Raw genomic sequence first — 23270 nt, 5'->3', positions numbered from 1 at the left:
CGAGTTTTGCTTACAACACACCTGTTGATACAACCTAGAATCATATTTGCTTTTTTTGCAACAGCATCACACTGTTGGCTCATATTCAACTTGTGGTCCACTATGACCCCTAGATCCCTTTCCGCCATGCTCCTTCCTAGACAGTCGCTTCCCATCTTGTATGTATGGAACTGATTGTTCCTTCCTAAGTGGAGCACTTTGCATTTCTCTTTATTAAACCTCATCCTGTTTACCTCTGACCATTTCTCTAACATGCTAAGGTCATTTTGAATTATGTCCCTATCCTCCAAAGAAGTTGCAACCCCACCCAGTTTGGTATCATCTGCAAACTTAATAAGCGTACTCTCTATCCCAATATCTACATCATTGATGAAGATATTGAACAGTACGGGTCCCAAAACAGACCCTTGAGGAACTCCACTTGTTATCCCTTTCCAGCAGGATTTAGAACCATTAACTACAACTCTCTGACTACGGTTATCCAGCCAATTATGCACCCACCCTATCGTGGCCCTATCGAAGTTATATTTGCCTAGTTTATCAATAAGAATATCATGCGAGACCGTATCAAATGCCTTACTAAAGTCTAGGTATATGACATCCACCGCTTCTCCCTTATCCACAAGGCTCGTTATCTTATCAAAGATATATACAAACATGCCCTGGCCCCAGCTAAGAAAGGGCATGGACCTATACACAGGTGGGTCAATGGCAAAGCCCCTTCCCAAGGAGTTGAGTGCTGCTGTGCTAGTATTCAGTGGGCCTTCACAAACTGCAATGGGCAGACATAAGGCCTAGTGTATTACACTTGAAGTCAGACATCAGTGAAGCTAAAACAAAGAGCCTGCGGGAATGCTGAGAACAGCTTTGCAACACCTGCCTCCCACTCAGGACCAGACGGAGGCATGGGTGAGCTGGGCAGCTGCCCAGGGTGCTAACCGATGGGGGGCGCCTGATGGCAGCTGTAAGGGGCGCGTGGCATCCCTTATAGCTGCCATCAGGCGCCGCACGCCCGGCTCGCACAGTGCCGGCCCACCCGCATCCCCGCCGCACCAGCCAGCAACACCCTTCTCCCCACGGCCGCGGGGCTCTACACGGCCCGGCACGCGCCAGCAGCAACAGCCGGGCCGGACTGGGCTGCGCTTGCACTGTGCGCCCAGGGGGCGGGCCCCGGGCTGTGCACCAGTGGCTGTAGCCAGGCCACGCATGCGCCGTGCGCCTGGGGGTGGCGCCACGCACCTGTGCCTGGGGCGCCAGAATACCTCGGGCTGGTCCTGCTCCCACTCCCTTGAGTGTAGCCCTCTGGGAAGGTAGATATGCCACCCCCGAGTTGCTCCAGTCTGAGGCACTGGGCAGGCAGGGCACACTGTGCTGCAGACCAGCCTTTAGCTGATTTCTTGTATTACAACTCTTAACTATTATCTAATTAATCTAAATTAACACAACCATATTACTAGCATGGAAGGCAAGTAACTTGATAGACTACAATATTTGGGACCAGCATTTGTTCTCATTTATACTAGTATACATTTGGAGGTGCTTGAAATTTAAGTCACTCCAGATTTACAGTGGTGTAGCTGAGATCAGCATCTGGCCTCAGGGTTACATAGCAGCACACTAGTAGCAAGATTTACATTCCCAGCCTCTTAGTTCAGTGACACTTATACACTAATGCAATAATATTAGGATATGCGCTCTTGCACCAGGACTCTTGCATACTAGTAGTGCAAAGGTGCACAAAGTGGGCTAGATTCTGATGTAAGTTACACCAGTGCAAATCCAGGAAAACTCTGCAAGGGAGTTTACCTCCGGCATACATCTGGTCCATTGGAATCACTCTCTATTTACACCATTTTACATGAACTCAGAATCTGGCATGGCGAGTGTAATTTGAGGCACACACCCACCCATTAGTGTTTGGTTTCAAACAGCTTTGAGCTTCTGTTCCTGTTCAGAGAGAAAATATTTATCTGGGCACTTTTAGAGAAAGAGGTAAACATCTGAAGGCAGAATATATATTAAAAATAACTGAAGGTTTTGGCTGTCTTAATTTATGACCAAGTAATCCAACGTTTCCCATCACCACGCTCAGTGTGAATTAGGGAGAACAGAGGTATGGCTGGAAATAAATAGTAGCTCACTATTTTTGGTAGAAAGTAAGGAAATAAAGTCCTCAGGACTTTATAACTAGAACATAATGGCTGTTAGGGCAAATAACAATTAGGGGGAAACACAGCCTCCAATTTGCACTGACTACAGTGAGTTGCTAAGTGCCAATTTCTCTCACCTAGAGCTAAATGTGTTTTATGAGATGGAATGTGTGTTTGCAGAACGTTAACTGTTGAGCATCCAGTCTCCAGAGAACAGGGCCGAGAGCAGTTAGTTCACTAATACACACTGGGACTGGCTCGAAGGGTTTGCTTTCAGAGAGCTATCAACTTGTACTAGCGATGTAAAATCCCATTTAATCAGTTAACCCGTTAAACCTTAGGCTGTCTTAATTTAGGTTTAACGGGTTAACTGATTAAGCAGAATTGGGAGGGACAGCTCCAACCCAGTTGGAGTGCCCCCCACTTACAGGGTTGTCACCGGCCCCCCTGGCCAGCATTGCACAGGGCTGCCACTGGCCTTCTCAGTCTAGGCTGCCACCTCCCCTAGTCCTGGTTACCGGTTCACATCCATAATTTGTACTGGACCACTAAGAATGCTTCCTAACTACTGCGCTGTCTACCCTGATCTGGGGAGGTCCAGGTGCAAATGGCTGTTAAAAGCTATGAGCCAAAAGTTCCACCACTAACGTGTAATGTGTCTGGTGATGTACTGCATAGCACCCCGTGGTGGGAAAGGTGTTTCAAGTCTGTGGAGGTTGCAGTACATACAGCCACCACTAGGGGAGTACTTGAGGGCAAAGGGAGAAAGTACAGAGCTGGGAATATACATACAGGCTGCAGTAACACTACCTGTAGCGGTATAATAGAGGACTAGGTGCACATGCTGCTTGTAGTTGACAGCCATTGCAGTCAATGCAGCACATGGGCTATACAGCAGAGGGAGGAGAAGGGAATGGACGTTTGTAGGAGGTTAATTAAGAGGATATTGCTCCTTACTGCTACAGTCCTTCCTCACTACCTCTCCTTTTTCAGATCTAACAAGAAGTAGGGGAGGTTTCTGATCCCGGTGGTAGTGGCAGGTACAAGAGAGAAGAGTTCTGAGTCTGGACAGTTGTGTGTGTTTGTATGTGCATAGAGAGGAGTGGGATGTTCTGGGCCTAGGTAGTGTTGGACGGCAGAGAGTTTGAAACTAAGGGACTAGTTCTGAGCTGTGAAGAGGTTGATGTGAAGGGGGTTTTCTCAGCCAGAGAGGGAGAGGAGTATATGAGCGGGGAGGTTCTGAGTTGGTGGGGGTTGGAGAGAGCTGAGGAAATTTTTTTTTAATTGGGAAGGGAGCAGTTGGGATTGGTAAGACTGATGCAAGAAAGCAGAGTTGGTGAATGAAGATGTGGATGACTTGATGAAGCATGTGGATGGGGAAACAACAAAAAAGATGGCAGAGGCTGTGATACTATGCCCCCATTTTGTATGGAAATATGTTTTAGAATATATGCATAACACAATTATGCTTTATGCAAACCAGTAAAAGTAATATCATTCAACAGCCTGTAATCCCCTGAATGTCTATATTCTATTTCTGTCCTTGTATCATTCTTGTAAGTGTGAACTTAGAAATATTAAGTGGAAACTTGCTTTATTAAATTATAGGTCTTCTAGTGAAAGCCAATAGTGGTACTTAAGAAACTTAAAGGCCTAGTGCTCAAGAAATGATCAGTAAATGGTTTTGTTTTTTCTGTAAGCCCAAACAGTGGTCGGTCCTACAGAGACACGATTATGCCACCTGGTGCTGAAATGCATCTTGAATTTGGTATTTTTCAATGGGGCTAGGGAGAACTGAACAAAAGATTCCTGCCTCAGGGACATTCTATGTAAGGGTGGAGAAGCAATCAAGGATTGTCTTCAGCTGTGTTTTGAAACTGCCTCTTCACTCTAACAGGAAACACAAGAACACCTGTGGAAAAAAGATAACAGTAAAGAGAATGCTCAGGAGCATTGCTGGGCCCAGGTCAGAGGAAAAGATCATTTTTGACTTGAATAATTTTACCTGAAATAAGGCCTAAGGTGAGGAACTATGTTTTGTAACAAATTGTCTTAGAGAATTGGCATGTTTTGTTTATTTTTGTTCAGTAACTTACTTTGATTTGTCTGTTTTCACTTGCATCCTTTTTTAGATATTTTTATTCTATGAGGGACTGTTACTCCAACTCTGTGCCTTTGCAGGGGGAGACCAGAGCATCAGGACAGAGTGGTGGGGTAGGCAGGCTGGCTCAATGTTATGATCAGCACATGAGGTGACAGTCTCAAGAGGGTGCCTGTGATCCAACCTGTTATGGGGTAATAGAGGGGTACACGTGTGTTTTCCACTCTGTCCCTTAGTGTAATGTGTCCTAATTTTTCATTCTGAAAGGGGAAAGGAAAGAGGATGCCTCTTTCTCTCCACAGACTTCCCTTATCCCCCACTAAAACTCTTTGCTGTGATACCCTGACCTTATCAGGGATGACTAGTGAGGGGTGACATGGGGGGCCACCAGACATGTGAAAGTCCCACAGCCCAGGGAAGGTCCAGGACAATCCCCCTCTGCCCAGACACCAGCTCTCCCCACCCTCTGCCCTCTTCCATCCTCTTTCCTGCCCTTGCTCCACTCCCATTCTGCCCCTTTGCCCAACCTATTCGTTCAAGTGACATGGCCCAGAGGACTAGCAGGGCCAGGGGTACTGTGCCAGCAGCAGGGGTTGAGCCCCCCACATTCATTGGTAGTGGAGGTGCCGCATTCACTGGCAGTTCACTCCTTTCCCTTGGCTGCATTGCTCCGCTGGTAAGTGCAGGGTTGGTCCCTTCTCTCTCCCAAGAGACACACCAGGAAAGCAGAGTGAGCTGGGGTTGCATTGCTCCATGTACCCAGTGCCACTGCTAGTACATGTGGGGGGCCAGATCCCTACTGCAGGCATCAGGCCCTCTTGCTAGCTTCTAGGCTGCCCAGAAACTCTGGCCCCACCAGCTGTTGGCCAACCCCTTACCCCTCCCATTTGTGGCACTGGGGATCATGTGCCTCCTCCTGCCCCCTGCTGCGTTGTCCCTGCATGACCTCCTTTTTTTGTACTTTAGAACATGATCCACTTTCAGGGGAGTTGGAGAGGGACGTGCACTTACCATCTGGAGCCTCACCACTACTTTGGGCACCTACCACAAGTGAGGAGATTTCCACTTTTATAACAGTCACAGAAGATAATGTCCAAACTTATTTAAAAAAAAAAATCTGGGAAACTCCTGCTTCCTTTAAAAAAACCCTTCACCAGTCAAAACTGAAACTGCGGAGAGTGAACTTTGTCCCATGACCAGAAACTGGGATGTGAGTGATATTGAGAGGGGACTGTGTTGCAACAGATCAATGCTTTGGATTAGGGAAACTGGTGCGTCATACCATTTGTAGTGGATGATTTAATCCTTACAGCACACAGGAAGAAAATAACTCTTATTCAGTTCTTCTGCTCAGTTCCTCTCTCTCGATGGCCATGAAAGGCCTGTTTTCTTCACACCACTCTTTCCTTTTCTTCAAGAGAAATTACCCTTAAACCTCATTTTATAGAGAGTAAGGGTTTTCTTTTGAAATAACTGCGTCTAGACATCTTTTTTCGAAATAGGATATTTAAAAATAGCGCCGAGACGCGATTATGCGAATGAAGCACGGGAAATTCAAATCCGTGCTTCATTTGCAATTTCGCTCAGCTGCATTTGCATTCCTCTCTCAAAAGAGGAATGCAGTGTAGACATACCCTGAGGCCTCAGGCTACGACTAGACTGCAGTTTTTGGTCAAAAATTCACAGAGCGTCGACATCTCCAGCGTGTTTTTTGCCTAAGTAAATCGTCATAACAGAGAGGTTTTTGTGGTGTAGGTATTCCTCTTTCTACGAGGAATAACTCCTTTTTGTTCAAGAGCTCTTGCGCAAAAAGGAGTGTGTGGATGAGGAACTGCCTCTCTTTGTGCAAAAAGCCCCTATGGAAAAAAGCACAGGTGCTGTGGTGGCCATTCAGTGAATAGCTATCAGATTTCTTTCAAGAGAGCGTCCATGCAGTGTGGATGCGCTCTTGTGCAAAAGCGCATATCTTTTTTGATGCGCTTTTGCAGTGTGGATGTTCTCTTGCACAAGAAGTTTTTGCAGAAGATCTCTTCCGCAAAAAGCTTCTTGCCCAAGAAGTCTGTAGTCTAGACATAGCCTCGCTCTGCTCACTCCATCCCCCTTCCTCTCCCGTCCTCACTCACTTTCACCCGGCTGGGGTAGAGATGTGGGGTGCAGGCTCTGGTCTTGGGACAAAGGGTTCAGAGTGTGGGAGGGGCTCCAGGTTTATGCCAGGGTGAGGGATTGGGGTTCAGGAGGGGTTTCAGAGTGCAAGCTCTGGGAAGGAGTCTGGGTGCAGGGGGACTCGTGTCATGACATGGTTCCTTTCCCACTCTGGCATGATAAATGCAGAAGTAGGGGCTCACAAAAGTACCCCAAAACCTTATCTTTCCAGGCTTTGGTAAAAACTTCCCCCCCAAAATCTTAACCTAGATTTTGGGGATAAAAACTCTGCTGCCACCACCCAAGTAATAATAAAGAAACCAGGGAGAGACTACTTGGGAAATCTCACCCCCTAATGTAAAACCAGGACACACAAATTAACCAATATCAGGTTAATAAAAGAAAAGAGAAAGCACTTTTATCATCACCACAATATTCCTGTTGCAAGCATCATGACTAGATGGAAAAGTCACAAAGTAATACTCATGGTGGAGGAACTCCACCATGGGCCTAGAACTTAGTTACAAAAGAGAGCAAAGCCCATTTTTAAATGCACAGACATCAGATCCCATTTCCCAAACCATAAAACAATAAAACCTAACAGATTTATCTAAACTTTACCCTACTTACAGAAGAGCCTATTCTTGGAGGGAGACTTCTGTCTGTCTCCCTCAGTAGCTGGAGAGAAACTGCCCTAGAGACAAAGGAGGGAAAAACCAAAAATTCCTGTGTCCCAGTTTGAAATTCCTACCTACATTTCTATTGGCCAACTCTACCTGGGTTAGGTATTTTAACCCCTTAGTCCCCAGGCTGCTGGCTAACCCTCATGATCATGACACAAATACAGCAATGACTCCATGGCATCATATGCTGCCCCTTATCTACAGGCACTGAGCCCACAGCTTCTACTGACCACGGAGTGGGGGAAGGAGGGACACCCTGATATCAGCACTCTCCTTCTCCCTCCCACACGCTGCACAGCAAGCAGGAGGCTCCCGGGGGGCAGCTCCAAGGCAGAGGGCAAGAGCAGCATGACAGTGGGTGTAGGGGCAACTGAAGTGCTAGCGCTTGATAGCTTCCTGGCCAAACCAGTCAGGATCACTTGTCGGAGGCTCCAAAATTTACTGGTAGATCCCAAAATACTGGCTGGTGACCACTGCTGAAGATTCATACTTCGTAAATAATCTGTATATCCAAAGCTAAAAAATGTGAGATCAAGACCTTATAATCGAGAGCAAGCAACACACTCCCAAAGTACCTGTAGCTGATGTTGAGCCCAGAGGAGTATTTTTGTGGCCTTCTTGAGCAGTTTCTCTGTCAATTTTGTGTCTGTTCGATAGGGTGCCCCCTCTCCATACTCACCAAACCCAACATCAGGCCCATACCTATTCAGAGCTACCTTTTAATGTTTTACTTGTATCTTTCTTTACACTTCCTCTTATTGGGACTGATGCTTTGTTTTTAATTCCCATCTATGCTCATCTTCCTCTCTAGGTTGGAGACTGGTAGCAGAAGGCAGGTTAAGTGAAAAGGCCAGGCTGTGAGGAACTGTGAGAGTTTCCAATAACAAAGGATGAGAGAGAAGACAGGATTTACAGAATCATTGACATTGGAGCTGGAAAAAGGTATGTCCAGTTCCCTGCCAAAGCAGGACTCATTCCAGATTAGATGACAAGATAAATTCTGAGGGAGTTGTGTGATTATAGAGCCATTGGCCATTATCTTTGAAAATTCCTGGTGATCAGAGGAGGTCCCAGATAATTGGGGAAATGCAAGTAGAGTGCTCATCTTTAAAAAGGGGAAGGAGGAGAATCCAAGGAACTACTGACCAGTCAACATCTCAGTCTGTGAAAAAATCATGAAACCGGTCCTCAGGGAATCCATTTTAAAACACTTTGAGGAGAGGAAGTTGATCAGGAACAGTCAACATGGATTCACCAAGAGCAAGTCGTACCTGCCTTCTATGATGAGAGAACTTGCCCTGCAGATAGGGGTAAAGCGGTGGACATAATCAGTGGTCTCTCTAAATTTTTCCATCCATGAGCAGAGTGAGTTTTGTCTTGTGCACCAATATTGAGGTCATGTGTGCTTGTTAGGGGGTGTGCCACCATGGCACCCACCAGTTACTAACAAATATCATGTTCATATATTACATGTTATGGAAGAAAGAATATGAAAACAGCCGTTTCCCAGTCACAAAGAATAAAAAGAGCTGTCAAATCAGCACTTTCACCCAAGCATCCTTATTACTATGGGTGACCCTGAGTGCCAATGTGCTGCGTCATGCCATCAGTTACAGATAAGGTAAAAAAAAATCACACTCTTCCCCCCCACACACACATACCTGCAAAGTTTGAACAATAAGCTGTTTTTCCTTAAAGACCCGTGCTGCGCTGCTACACAACACCAATAATAAATGGTGGTAGGCAACGTTCCTTCTAACTTTTTCCATCCATGTACAGAGTACTGAGGTATGTGCAGATGTGCACCACCAGTAGAAACACAAGCTGCTGGCTCTGGGTGCTGTGCTCATTAGCTGGGTGGCATTTAACTCTCTCCCGGGTGACTGCCCAAACTCTCAGCTCACTGAGAGTAACACTGAGGAAGAGTTATGTTATACGTTAGCTGCATCTGTGCTTACTCCTAAGTGTAGATTGCAAATTGGGATTTGCACTGGGAGAGCTAATCAGGGATTATCCCAATGGAAAAAAGACTAAGTGTCATCTTAATTAACATAAATTCCTGTTTGTGCTATTTAGCCTAAGGAGTCAGCACTGGTGCAGATGCATTGACTGCCATCCAACAACTGGGCTGTGTCTAGACTGGCAAGTTTTTCCGCAAAATCATCTGCTTTTGCGGAAAAACTTGTCAGCTGTCTACACTGGCCACTTGAATTTCCTCAAAAGCACTGACGATCTCATATAAGATTGTCAGTGCTTTTGCGGAAATACTATGCTGCTCCCGTTCGGGCAAAAGTCTTTTTCCGAAAGACTCTTGCGCAAAAGGGCCAGTGTAGACAGCAGAGATTTCTTTTCCACAAAAAAGCCTCGATCGCGAAAATGGCGATCGGGGCTTTTTTGTGGAAAAGCGTGTCTAGATTGGCCACGGACGCTTTTCCGCAAAAAGTGCTTTTGCGGAAAAGCGTCCTGCCAATCTAGATGCGCTTTTCTGAAAATGCTTTTAATGGAAAACTTTTCCATTAAAAGCATTTCCAGAAAATCATGCCAGTGTAGACCTACCCATACTGCTGCCTTAGCCACCAAATGCACGTGTTTATTAACTAGAAGACTTATTAGCATTGCTCAGGTCCAGGGCCAGCCCAGGGTGTGTGTGTGTGGGAGGGCAGGGGGAAGCTGCGCAGGCCATCCACTGCCTGCTTCCCGAGGCTGGCCTGAAGCAGAGGGGGTCATGTGGCATGGTGGGCAGCTGCTCCCTGGGGGCAGCCCAGGAGAGTGGGGACTGTGCTGCTGACTAGAGGCTGCTCCCCAGGACTGGGGTACTTGCTGCTAACATGCAGCTCGAGCTCAGGCCGCTGGAGCAGCGGCCTGGCTAGGGCTGCCGGAAGTGCCACCACTACCCACCTGTGACGTGGCTCTGGCTCTGACCCAGGCCAGGGCTGTCAGAATAGCTGCCGCCTTCCACATGTGGTTCCAGCTCTGACCCTGGCCAGGGCTGCCAGAGGACCAGCCAACACATGGCTCACTGCTCCAGTCCCAGGGAAAGGCTGCAGCTAGGGCCAGGGCTGCATGGAGGCTGCCCTGCTGCTTCTGGGGCGAGGCAGCCGCCCACCATGAGGCCCTGCCTGGAGCAGCTAAGCAGCCACTGTGCAGCTCTGCTGAAGAGGTGGGCAGGCCTCAAATTCTTGGTGCGTGCCTGTGCAGTTGCGGAATTTAGAGGGAACACTGGACATAATATACCTTGACTTTAGGAAAGCTTTTGATACCGTCTCCCACAGTATTTTTGCCAGCAAGCTAAAGAAGTATGGATTGGATAAATGGCCTGCGTACTATAAGGTGGATAAAAAGCTAGCTAAATCATCAGGCTCAATAAATACTGATCAATGGCTTGATGTCTAATTGGCAGCCAGTATCAAGTGAGTTGCCCCAGGGTTGGGGCCTGTTTTTGTTCAGCAACTTCATTAATGGTCTGGATGAGGGGATGGATTGCACCCTCAGCAAGTTCACAGATGACACTAAGCTAGGGGGAGAGGTAGATACGCTGGAGGGCAGAGAGAGGGTGCAGAGTGGCCAGGACAGATTAGAGGATTGGGCCAAAAGAAATCTGATGAGGTTCAACAAGGACAAGTGCAGAGTCCTGCACTTGGGATGGAAGAATCCCAAGCACTGTTACAGCCTGGGGACTGAATGGCTAAGCAGCAGTTCTGTAGAAAAGGACCTGAGGACAACCATGGGAAAGAAACTGGATGCGAGCCAACACTGTGCCTGTGTAGCTAAGAAGGCTAATGGCATATTGAGCTGCATTAGTAGGAGCACTGCCAGCAGATTGAGGGAAGTGATTCTTCCCCTCTGTGGCACAGGTGAGGCCACATCTGGAGCATTGTGTCCAGTTTTGGGGCCCCCACTACAGAAAGGATATGGACAAATTGGAGGGAGTCCAGTGAAGGGCAATGAAAATGATTAGGGGACTGGGGCACATGATTTATGAGGAGAGGCTGAGGGAATTGGGATTATTTAGTCTGCAGAAGAGAAGAATGAAGGTGGTGGGAGGAGGTGGATTTGATAGTAGTCATCAACTACCTGAAAGGAGGTTCCAAAGAAGAGGGAAGGCAGGCTATTCTCAGTAGTAGCAGCTGGCAGAACAAGGAGCAATGGTCTCAAGTTGCAGTGGGGAAGTTCTAGGTTAGATTAAAAACTATTTCACTAGGGTGATGAAGATTTTTTTAAGCCAGGCTTGACAAATCCCAGGCTGGGATGATTTAGTTGGGATTGGTCCTGCTTTGAAAAGGGGTTTGGACTAGATGACCTCCTGAGGTCTCTTCCAACCCTAAACTTCTATGATTCTATGAAGATAACTGAGCTGCCTTGCTTTTCTAGTGTTAAAACCTTCACTGCCCCATACCCATGTTCTTTTACTTGCCCCTGCAGCTCCCTAGTGTACCATATATTCTCAGCTGGCATCCACATGGGAACCAGCTACTTTCCCGTAGGCTTAAAACTAGGAATTTGTGGTGCTCCACAAAAGGAAATTTCAGTTAAACACTTGGAAATATTTCCTAATGGTGACGTCTCTTAAGCTGTAGAATAGTCTCCCCAAGGACATAGCGGAAACTCCATCCCTTGAGTCATAAGAACAGGAGCAGTGCATGGGATAATACATTATAGGAAACATGCCTGCCCGAATCCCTGGAGTAGTGTGGGAAGGAACAAACTAAATGACTTAAATCATTTCTAGTTCTAATTGCTACGAATTTACAATGGCATTTAAGCCCCACATGTTACTTTACTCATTAAAACACAATCTCATCCAGCTCATCTGACGAAGACGGTTTCGCGCACAAAAGCTCACGAAACCATATACATTGTTGTTAGTCTCTAAGATGGTACATTGTTTTTAACGGAAAAAGGATTCTTCTTGGCAAGCCGCACCAATGGTTTTTAAAGTCTGTTCTAAATTCTGGAAGGCAGACGTGAGGAGAAACAGAGGTCAAATGGAGGCTGCATGGGTCAGGCAGGACTTGCCCTCTTTTAAATCAGATAAACTACAGTTATATAATTTGGCTGCTGCAGTTAGTTGTTAACTGCAGTTAATCACAGTTCACCTATATCAGTTGCATCTAGAGATTTACAACTGTTTTGTATAAGGTTTTGCACTTGGAGCTAGATGGACCAGTAGTATTTGCTCACACTTATCTTTCTGGAGAGACCCCTCTTGTTTATATCCATCTGCTGTAAAATCTGTGGCCCATTTGCTTTGTCCTTACCTGGCAGTTACAGGCAAAGGGCAGTTGTGGGAATCCCATGAGGATTCCACAAGCTGGTTGGGCCTTGAGTTGCACTTTGACCACCCTGTGAAGCACCATAAAGAGGTATCATGTACAGGGACTTTATCCTGCCCTATCCCCCTCTCCTACTTGATCACCAAACAAATGGAAAGGGTAAAATAAGGAAATTTCTAGCAAATGCTGCAGGGTCAGTGCTAGGTGAAGGAAAGGAATGGTTAGATGGAGTTGTCCATACCCAGAGAACTAGTGTTTCTCACTCACTTTTATTCCAGTTGATTCCTGGGCCCAATTTATTGGTGGAGAAGCCCAGGGCAGATTGGGCCAGATACTTCTCAGCTGCCACAGAGGTCTCTCAGATCATAAGAAGTTTAAAGGATTCAGGCAGCTTTTGACTCCAGTCCAAAAAAAAAAAAACACCTATTCTCTTTTTCTCTGATTTTAAAAAGCAACATGGTGGCTATTTCTGTATTACAGCCATGGAAAATGGGAGTAGGTAAACACTGTCAGGTAAATAATAAGGGTCCAAAATTCAAGGGTTGATGCGTAACAGACTTACGTTTAAATCGTAGAAATGCTTTTACATCCCTCTGGAACAAAGAGCCCTCCCGAAAATTCTGGACAAGCTATTCCAGACCTCTCCCTTTCCTGCATCCAGAGACGGAGATCAGGATAACAAGGACAATTGCATGATAGGAATGTAAAAAAATGCCATACTGGGACCCAAGGTCTGCCATTCCAGTTTCTTCTCTCTGAAAAGGATCAGCAACAGATGCTTCAGAAGAAGGTGTAAGACTCTTGTAGCAGGCAGATGTGAAACAATATGTTCTCCACATAGGTTTCATCCTTATCTCAAGCCCTGAAGCAGGGGGTTTATATCTCTTCCAAAATTAGAACATAAGAACTGACATAATGAGCCAAACCACTGGTCCATCCAGACTGGGATCTTGTCTCTGACAGTAGCTGGTACCAGAGCTTCAGGGGGAGTGTAAAGAACAGGACATTTGGAGAGATTTGCTCCATCTTCCCATTTCAGTTTCTGGCACTCAGAAGTTTAGGGTAGCCCCGGGCATTGAACGGCATATCTGATCATTTTGGCTAATCGCCATGGATGGACTTATCCTCTGTGAATGTATCTAGTTCTTTTTTGAACCTCAGTTATACATTGTCTTCACAATATAGCTTGGCAGTGAGTGCCACAAATTAAATTGTTCAGAAAAAGTACTTCTGTTTGTATTAAATCTGCTGCCCAGTAATTTCATCAGTTGACCCCTGGTTTTTGTATTGTGGGAAAGGGTAAATAGTGTCCCTGGTTCACTTTTCCCACACCATTCATGATTTCATAGGCCTCTGTAAAAAGATTCCTTCTAGTTCCTCCCTAGCTTGGCTGGGGCCCCTTGCCACACCCAGGGTATGTCTAGATTACATGCCCCTGCCGACAGAGGCATGTAAAATAGGCTACTCGACATAGTCAATGAAGCGGAGATTTAAATATCCCCGGCTTCATTAAAATAAAAATGGCCGCCGGGCTGTGCCGGCTCAGCTGATCGTCGGCACAGCGCGCAAGTCAAGACGCGGATCGGTAGACAAGTGAAGCCTTTGTCAACCACTCCCTTATGCCTCGTGAAACGAGGTTTACAGGAGCGGTCAACAAAGGCTTCCCCTGTCGACCGATCCGCGTCTTGACTTGCGCGCTGTGCCGACGATCAGCTGAGCCGCACAGCCTGGCAGCCATTTTTATTTTAATGAAGCCGGGGATATTTAAATCTCCGCTTCATTGACTATGTCGGGTAGCCTATTTTACATGCCTCCGTTGGCAGAGGTATGTGATCTAGACATAACCCTAATTACCACAGAATCACAGAACCGTAGGGTTAGAAGGGACTGCAAGAACAGTCTAGTCTAACCTCCTCCCAAGATGCAGGATTTGTTGTCTTAAACCTTCCAAGATTGATGGCCATCCAGTCTCTTTTTGAAAATCTCCAGTGAAAGAAATTCCAGGAATTCCCTCTGCAGTTTGTTCTATTGTCCTACTTTCTTACAGTTAGGAAGTTTTTCCTGAGATTTAATCTAAAACTGCTACGTGGTATCTAAAACAGCCTCTTGTCCTGTCTTTTGTGACAAGAAAGAAGAGTTTTTCTCCATCTTGCCTGTGGCAGCCTTTCAAGACCACTATCATGTCCCCTCTTAATCTTCTCTTTTCCAGACTAAACATACTCAGTTTCTTTAGCCTTTGCTTATGTGGCTTGCATTCCATCTCTTTGATCATTTTCTTGTTCATCTCTGGATCTTTTCTCATTTCCCTACATTCTTTCTATACAGTGGTGACCAAAATTGGACACAGTACTCCAGCTGAGGCCTAACCAGCAGTGAGTAGAGCAGTAATATCACCTCCTGAGGCTTGAATACTATACCACTGTTTATGCAACCCGAAATTGCATTAGCTTTTTTTGTGACAGCATCGCTTTGTTGACTCATCTTGAGGTTGTGATTGAACACAGCTCCCAGACCCTTCTCAGCAATGCCAGTGCCAAGCCAATGATCCCCCATTTTGTATTTGTGCATTTGGTTTCTCTTCCCTAAGAGCAGTAGCTTATATTTGTCTTTGCTGAATTTCGTTTTGTTGTGTATAGCCTAATTCCCCAATTCCTCTGAAAGTTCCGCTCTCCAAAGTGTTTACAACCCCCTCACTTTGTGTCAATTGCAAATTTGATCAGTATGCTCTCTGTGCCTATATACAGATCATTATTAAAGATGAGAAATAATACCAGACCTAGAATAGATCCCTGTGGAACCCCACTCAAGATCTCCTTCCAATCTGATGTCATTCCATTAATAGCTACTCTTTGTATGCAGTTGTTTAATAAATTATGTATCCACTTAATGGCAGTTTTACAGAGTTCACCTTCTTTCAGTTTACTTATGAGAGTGCCATATGAGTCTGTGTCAAAAGCCTGCCAAAGTCCAGGTATATTATGGCCATTACTTTCACTCTATTCAATAAACCAGATACCAATGCTTTGTATAATGGTAAAAACACTTCCCTGTCTCCACTGGAAATGCCTCACCTGGTGCATCCTAGGACTGCATTAGTCTTTTTTCATGGCTCCGTCACATTGGAGACTCAGTCATCCTATGATCAACCTGGTCTTTTTCCTCCTCTCCCACTTCCAACTGGTAAGTCCCCAAATTACAGCAAAAAATCTCCATCTGTTGCTTCCGTTTATAAGGTTGTCCAGATCATCTTGTATGATACTTGGGTCCTCCTCTGTACTGGCATTACCTCCCGATTGTGTGTCATCCACAGCTTCTATTAGCACACTCCCACTTTTTGTGCCAAGATCAGTAATAAAAATGCTAAATAAGATTGATCCTAAGATCAATCCCTGACTAGCTCTATTCGTAACCTCCCTCCAGCCTGATATTTCACTGTCAGTGTGATCTATTGTAGTCTCCCTTTAAACCAGTTTCTTATCCCCCTTTCAATTTTCATGTTAGTCCCCATCTTTTCCAATTCACATGTTCCTGTCACTGTTTTCCCCCCCCCCCCCCATCCTCCCTCTGCTTGTTTGCAATGTCTTGTCCTCATTACGAACCTGCAAACACTTTGAGTCAGGGACTGTGCTTCATTGTGTATTTGCATAGTTCCCAGCACTATGGCGCGCTGAATGTCTTGGTATCTTTGGGCATTTTTGTGAAGCAAGTTTTTTTAATTATTAAAATTATATGAAATTACCATAGTAAACTACTTGCAAGTGGTGATGAGATAAAAGTAGGAGTGATGGTAAATATCATGGAGGGTTTAGAAAATGGGCAAAGACTAATGGGTAAGAGTCAGTTAATGAAGTTAAAGTATTAGAGAGAAAGTCATCGTGTTTATTTCTGGGTTTCAAAAGGCCAGAGCTGAAGTAAAAAGCGTAAACAAAGGCCAAAAAAAAAAAGAAAGTTGAGAGAGAAGTTAGAGGAGGTGCCCTATAATGAGGCATTTCAAGAAGTGGGCATGTTTGATAAAGACGTGGCAAAGCTAGAGGTATTACAATGGTTTATATCAGAGAGCTGTTTAAAAAAATAAAAAGAAAGGGGAGGGCAGGAAGTAAAATAGGGTGAGACTAGGAGCAAAGTCTTGAGGTTAGAAAAAAGAACATCCAGGTTACATTAGCAAAAGTAAACTCAGTCAGGCAATGGAGTGATCATCTATAAGAGGCTGCTGACATACCATCACCTGTGTGCTCAAGGGGTACCAGAATAAGGATCAGAAACTCCTGTATGAGTTTCCATCAATAAGTTTAGAGGAATACCTTTGGCTATAGAAGGGTGGGTGCCTCTAGAGAACACTTCCAGACCTAACTGTTCTCTTTCTATTATTAGATAGAAGACTTGGGGCTTGAAGATGTGGAGGGCTGAGGGCAGGGTCAAGGGTGTGGGGATATAGAAGTCAGGGCTGGGGAGTGAGGAGGGGGTCAGGGCAGGGGGCTGGAGGTGCAGGGAGATACTGGAGTCAGAGCAGGAGGTAAGGGGCTCACAGAAGAGAGTGGGGGCACCTGAAAGTTTCTCCATGGGGCTTGCTCAAAGCAGGAAGGAGCTATGCAGCCTGCCCCTTGGCTTCTCCCCAGGGCTGGCCCGGAGATGGGGAGGGTGCACAGTCTGCTCACCAGCTTTGCCCTGGGGTAGTAGGGCCCACCACCTATGCTCCCTGAGGCCAGCCCTGGGTTGGCAGAAGCTATTCAGCCCTGCCAGCAGCTGCTCCCTGAGGGCAGCCCAGGGAGGTGGGGCCTGTGTGGACTGGCCAGCTGCTGCTCCCCAGGGCTGTGGTGCTTGCTGCTTCCCTGTGGTCATTTAAGGATAAAACTATCCCTCATGCTTGTGTAAGCGGGGGAATGGTCCCGCTATTGTGGGGAAGTTTCCTGGCTTCTATACACCCCAGTGAAATGGACCAGCGAAAGGATCTGAGTCCCCGCTCCCACTTCCTTTACCCCACGGCTCCCTGATCCTGAGGGCTCCCCCTCCACTCTCCTGAGTAGCAGAGTCCTCGAAACCCCAACAAGGCTGGGCCCAGGTTTCCTGGGGCTTAATCCCCGACCTTGTAGTCACTAGGGGCAGGAGTTAGGGTGTCCCCACTCCGAGGTGCTCTCTTTACACTGCAGGCCTTCTTGGCCCAGTGATCACTTCATAAGGTTCAAAGCAAATACAATTTATTAAACATCAACTGATTAAAGAGAATAGAATAAGAAACAATGAGAATGGTTAAATGAGAACACACAGCCCTGCTCTGTAGCACAGGGACATCAAAACAGCAGCCTGCAGAGTGTAAGGACAGTCCACAGTCTCTTCCTTAGAGGCCCCTTAGAGGCTTTGGATGTGCTGCAGGGGGGGCTGCAGACTGGACACGCTTGCTCTGGCAGTGACCACACAGCCTCAAGCTCTAAGGCCGTGTCCAGACTCAGGGGTTTTTTCGGGAAAAGTAGCCTTTTCCCGAAAAAACTTCCCCTGCGTCCAGACTCGAGCCGCGTTCTTTCGAAATTATTTCGAAAGAACGCGGCTTTTCTTTCGATGGCGGTAAACCTCATTTCACGAGGAAGAACGCCTTCTTTCGAAAGTTCCTCTTTCGAAGGAAGGCGTTCTTCAATGTAAAGAGGCCGTCTTCGAAAGAGAGCATCCAGACTCGCTGGGTGCTCTCTTTCGAAAAAGCGGATTTTTCTTTCGAAAGAAGCCTGCAGTCTAGACATAGCCTTAGTGGCCAGACCCCTCTCCCAGTCCAGAGCCTCTCCCCACACTTTGCAGTTCCCAGCTACTCACCACATCCAGCTGCAGGCTGTGCTGCGTGGCCAGTCTCTAGCTTCTTGCGTTGCTTCTCTGTTCCTTTTGGCTCTCTGAGCACTGCCAGTCTGCTGCTCAACACAGGGTCTGCGCTCCTTGAGCTGTGTGTGTCTGGCTCAGCTGCTGCAAAAACTGCCCCTCAGCACACAGCTTGCTTTGCTTGGGCTGTGTCTCAGCTCCCTGTTTTTGCAGGACTTCTTCTTCACACTGCTTGCCCCCCTTGGGCAGTCTCTCAGCTCTCTGTTTGCTCAGAGAGAGCCAGAACAATCCCAGCTCACAGGGAGGACGGGTCCTGGCCTCTTGCTTTTCTCACTGGCCTGTCCAACTTGTCAATCAGGCTAAGCTGGAGTGTTGGTTGCTTTCCATTGTCTCTGGGGTCTGTCAGTCTCATGGACCCTTCCCCTGTTGACACTGGGAGCTGGCAAGCCAAAAAACTCCCACAGAGTTTAAGTAAGGGGCTAACAGTCCCCTTACATTTGCTGCCCCTTGTGGTCCTTCATGAGGCAGCTCTTCCTTTCCATTCCAGGCACATCCTATTGCCCCGGCACAAGCAAACTCTGATCTTGCTGTTATACAGGCAGTCCCCGGGTTACGTACAAGATAGGGACTGTAGGTTTGTTCTTAAGTTGAATTTGTATGTAAGTCGGAACTGGTACATATTGTACTCCAGGTGTCCCCGATTCAGCCGCTGCTGAAACTGACCAGCGGCTGACTACAGGAAGCCCGAGGCAGAGCTGCTTTGCCCCGGGCTTCCTGGAATCAGCCACTGATCAGTTTTAGCAACAGCTGACTTGGGGACGCCTGGGGTAGATCAGCTGGGTTGCTGCCAGGTTGGTCCCCGCAGCGCCAAGGTGCGGCGCTGCAGGGACCAACCCAGCAGCGCCTCAGCTGCTCTGTCCCAGGCGTCCAGATTCAGCCGCTGTTGAAACTGACCAGCAGCGGCTGATTCGGACATGCCTGGGGCAGAGCAGCTGGAGTGCTGCTGGGTTGGTCTGGTAGCGCCAACCCTTGGCGGGGCGGGACCAACCCGGCAGCACCCCAGCTGCTCTACCCCAGGTGTCCCCAAGTCAGCTGCTGCTGAAACTGATCAGTGGCTGATTCCAGGAAGCCCGGGGCAGAGCAGCTCTGCCTCGGGTGTCCTGTAGTCAGCTGCTGGTCAGTTTCAGCAGCAGCTGACTTGGGGACGCCTGGGGCAGAGCAGCTGGGGTTCTGCTGGGTTAGTCCAGTAGCGCCGCACCTCAGCGCTGTGGGACCAACCCGGCAGCCCCCCAGCTGCTCTACCCCAGGCGTCCTGATTCAGCCGCTGCTGAAACTGACCAGCGGCGAGAAAAGCCTGGTCTGCTGGGGGGGGGGGGGGGAGGAGCGCACTAGCTGCGCCTCCCCCCCGCAGACCAGGGAGACGCGGGCGGCGGGACCGCCGAGACGCGCCACGGTCCCGCCACCCACGTCCTCTGCGGCTTTGCTCCGCATCTCCCTGGTCTGCTGGGGGACCCTCCCCAGCAGACCAGGGAGACGCGGAGCAGCTTTTCTCGCCACGGAGGACGCGGGCAGCGGGACTGCAGCGCGTCTGGGCGGTCCCACCGCCCGCGTCCTCCGCGGCAAGAAAAGCCCCGTTCGTAAGTAGGAATCCGACGTAAGTCGGATCCACGTAACTCGGGGACTGCCTGTACAATGTTTCTAAAAATATTTTTCTATAAAAATGTTCTCAGTTTACTCAGTGGCGTGGTATGATACAAAGATTTTATTGGTACTTCTTTGGGATGGCCTATACAGCTCATGGCTTTACCACTGATGAGTAATTCCTCACCCCAAATGCATGTCATTGTAACCTTTCTACCAAACCATCCCGCCGTGCACTTTTTGCTTTGCAGCTGTCCTTCGTAGCTAAAAGCCTTTGCTTTGTATCCATATATTTACAATGCAAGTAATTCAATTGTTTAAACATTGTTTTCTGCTGAATATGAGAGAGCGCCTCACACAGAGAAATAAATAGCACCAAAGTACACATGGTGTGCAGAGAAAAACAAAGCCTAATAACTAAAACAAATTACTGATTACAGTTACAAAATAAGGGAAGTATCTGGCAGTAGTAGTTTATTTTTCTTGTAAGCTATTATGATGTGTGGCATAAATACTGGGATACAAGAAAAAGTTTTATACAGGATAGTAACACTCCAAATGTATTGTACTCCTTTCATGAATGTAAAACCTATTAATTCCAATGAAAGGACTAATTCCCATATTTGGCGTGGCTCAGTAATAGAGATGGGTATATGGAAACACAGGGGAAAGTTCTAAATACATAAATGAACCAGTTACCAGTAACTCTGGGGGCATGAAATTGCCAGCTGGTAGAAACAGAAGCAGCCAAAGCAGGAGCTGCTACACTAGAATGGAAGCAGGTAAAAGGGGGCTCAGACAGGGCTACTACTCTCAGCTCCTCTGTGGACCCATAACTATTCAGGGGAAACTCTGGGAGCACTCTAGGGACTCTTTGTCTCCAGTGCTACCGGGGAGGGAATGCACCAATCTGCAGAGAGCAGCCCTAGGCTCCAGCCACAAGGCACAGAAGCAGCCATGGCAGGGATTTTTTTCCACCTTTGGACATTCCAGTGAAACTGCAAAAAGGGCTCTGCCTGTCCCTGCACCAATGTTCCCCCTGCCCTGCAGAGACACAGCTAAGGCAGCAAGCTTCTGAGCCTGAGGCAACAACCTGAGGCTGCTGTGCTGAAACGAATTGTGTAGAGGGTGTGGGTTAGGCTGGAGCTCAGAAGCCCAGGAAGGGGATGACAGAGTTAGGGCTTCCAACTTTATACTCACACAAAACTGAACGCCCTTGCCCAGCCTCTGCTCCGAGGCCACGCCCCTGCTTGTTCCGCCCCTCCCCGTTGCTCTGTCTTCCCATCCTCCCTCACTCACTCATTGTCACTGGACTGGCTCAGGGGGTTGAGGTGCAGGAAGGGTTGAAGGCTCCAACTGGAGGTAAGAACTCTGGGGTGGGGCCAGAAATGAAGTGTTCAGGAGGCAAGAGGGGACTCTGTGCTGAGACAGGGGGGTCGAGGTGTGAGAGCTTTGGCTGGAGCTGCTGGCTTGGGGGTGGGGCCAGGAATGAGGGGCTTGAGGTGCAGGAAGAGTGTGGTGAGTGGAGCTGAGGAGTATGGTGTGTGTGTGTGGGGGGTGAGCTCTGGGTTAGAGATGCGGGTTCCAGGGTGGGGACAGAAATGAAGGTTTCAGGGTGCAGGAGAGGGCTCTGGTCTGGGGCAGGTGGTGTGAGGGCTCTGGCTGAGGGTGCAGACGCTGGAGTGAGGCTGGGGGATTTGGGATTAGGAGGGTTTTCCTGGCTGGAACGGAGGGGTTCAGAGGGCATATGGGGAATCAGAGTTGGGGTAGGAGATGAGGGTGTGTGTGTGTGTGTGTGTGTGTGTGTGGGCAGCCTCTGGGGGTGTAGGCTGTGGGGTGGGGCTGCTTGGAGGCAGGTGGGTGCTGCAGACTGGGATTGAGGGGTGCAGAGGATGGGAGGAAGGAGCAGGGCTGGGGCAGGGAGTTGGCGCACAGGGGGCTGAGGGAGGGTTCCAGCTGGGAGTGCAGGCTCTGGAATGGGGAAGAGGGGTTTAGGGTGCAGGAAAGTGCTCTTGGCTGGGCCTGAGGGTTTCAGAGGGCAGGGACAGGAAGTGGATCAGGACTGGGGATTGAGGCACTAGGGGTGCAGGCTCCAGGTAGTGCTTACCTCAAGCAGCTCCCAGCAGCAGCATGTCTCCTCTGCTGCTCCTATGCAGAAGTATGGCCAGGTGTCTCTGTGCACTGCCACATCTGGAGGTGCTACTCTCGCAGCTCCCATTGGCTGTGGGTCATAGCCAATCGGAGCTGCAGAACTGGCACTTCAGGTGAGGGCAGAATGAAGAGCCCCCTGACCTGCCCACAGCTGAGGATCAGTGGGGTGGGAGGGTTGGGGGAAGGAAAGTATCTGCAACAACTCCCTTTTCTCCCAGCGTGGATGGGAGAGGGGAACACTAGTTTGCTGGCAAAGGCTATGGCTACACTGGAATTTTTCCAGAATACCAGAAAAACTCTGCCGCATCCAGGGAACGTGTCTGCTATTCCACACAAAAAAAAGAAAAAAAGGCAGAAGAGCAGATGCGCTCTTTCGGAAGCCCCTGTATTCCTCCTTGCACAAGGAAGAAGGGATCATCCGAAAGAGGAGGCTTTTCCGAAACTTGGCCCAGTGTAGACACATTGTGGAGAGCAATTTGAGTACCTTTTTCTGATAGATCAGTGTAGCGTAGACATAGCCAGAGTGGTGGGGGGGATTACCAGCAATTAGAAAGGTGGCCGTCCTACTCCTGTGCACTCCTAGCCAGCAAGTGCGGTTACTACTACTTATGAGACTGCTGCATACACCAGCAAATGTGCATAACAAAAACCCAGCAAATGACAACTCTTAGTTTTGACTGGCAGCCGCCAAGCGAGTCAGACATTCTACCTGGCTGGTTTAAAAAAAAAAACACCACCTTGGCCAGACAGCCACCCTTTTTCCCACTTATCTACTTAAAATGCTCATGTGTGTGGCCTATGGAACAGATAAACAGGCTTGATTGGGGTATGGGAGCACAATTCATACTAAACAAAAGGCAATTAAAATTATAGGATATGTCAGTGATGGGTCAGGACCCCTGACATGCTTAGACACTACTGAGCCTCACCCTTCTCTGCCAGCCTGGGCCCCTTTTACCTTGTCTTGCTGAGCCAGGCTCTCTAGCCATCTCTAGCAAAACTCACAAGGAAGGCCCCCTCCAGCTGCAGCTGCTTTTATAGGAGTTTCTAATAGGTGGGGAACCTTTGTTTGATTCCTCCTACCCTTCTGCAGAACAGTTCAGCAGGCTGAGATGCAGGTTAGTATCAGGTAACCAGGTCACCTGACTTTACTGTGTCCATGAGTCACAGTAGCAGTGTGGAGTGTCCCCAGGAAGACCAAATCAAGCACAGAGCATTGTTCTAGCTGAAGGGCCATTGAGCCCTGTCTGGCTTTTTCATGGTAGTCTCTGAAGTGTCACCAATGGGAGTGAACCAAAGCAGTAAATATGAAATACAGATACACAGGCCA

At 48.0% G+C, this 23270-nt stretch overlaps 1 long non-coding RNA gene across 1 annotated transcript in view; it reads left to right on the top strand.

Moving 5' to 3' along the window:
- The window catches only part of LOC142831292 (uncharacterized), a 45413-nt gene that overhangs the window by 5335 nt on the left and 16808 nt on the right, over nucleotides 1-23270 (top strand). The window contains exons 2-3 of the long non-coding RNA XR_012907012.2: nucleotides 4048-4172; nucleotides 7888-8018. This is a non-coding gene — a long non-coding RNA (uncharacterized LOC142831292). The remainder of the gene's footprint in view (nucleotides 1-4047; nucleotides 4173-7887; nucleotides 8019-23270) is intronic.

Source organism: Pelodiscus sinensis, chromosome 1, assembly GCF_052426305.1.
Source record: "Pelodiscus sinensis isolate ZL-2025 chromosome 1, ASM5242630v1, whole genome shotgun sequence".
Lineage (NCBI taxonomy): Eukaryota > Metazoa > Chordata > Testudines > Trionychidae > Pelodiscus > Pelodiscus sinensis.
This window is presented reverse-complemented; position numbering and strand designations above follow the sequence as displayed.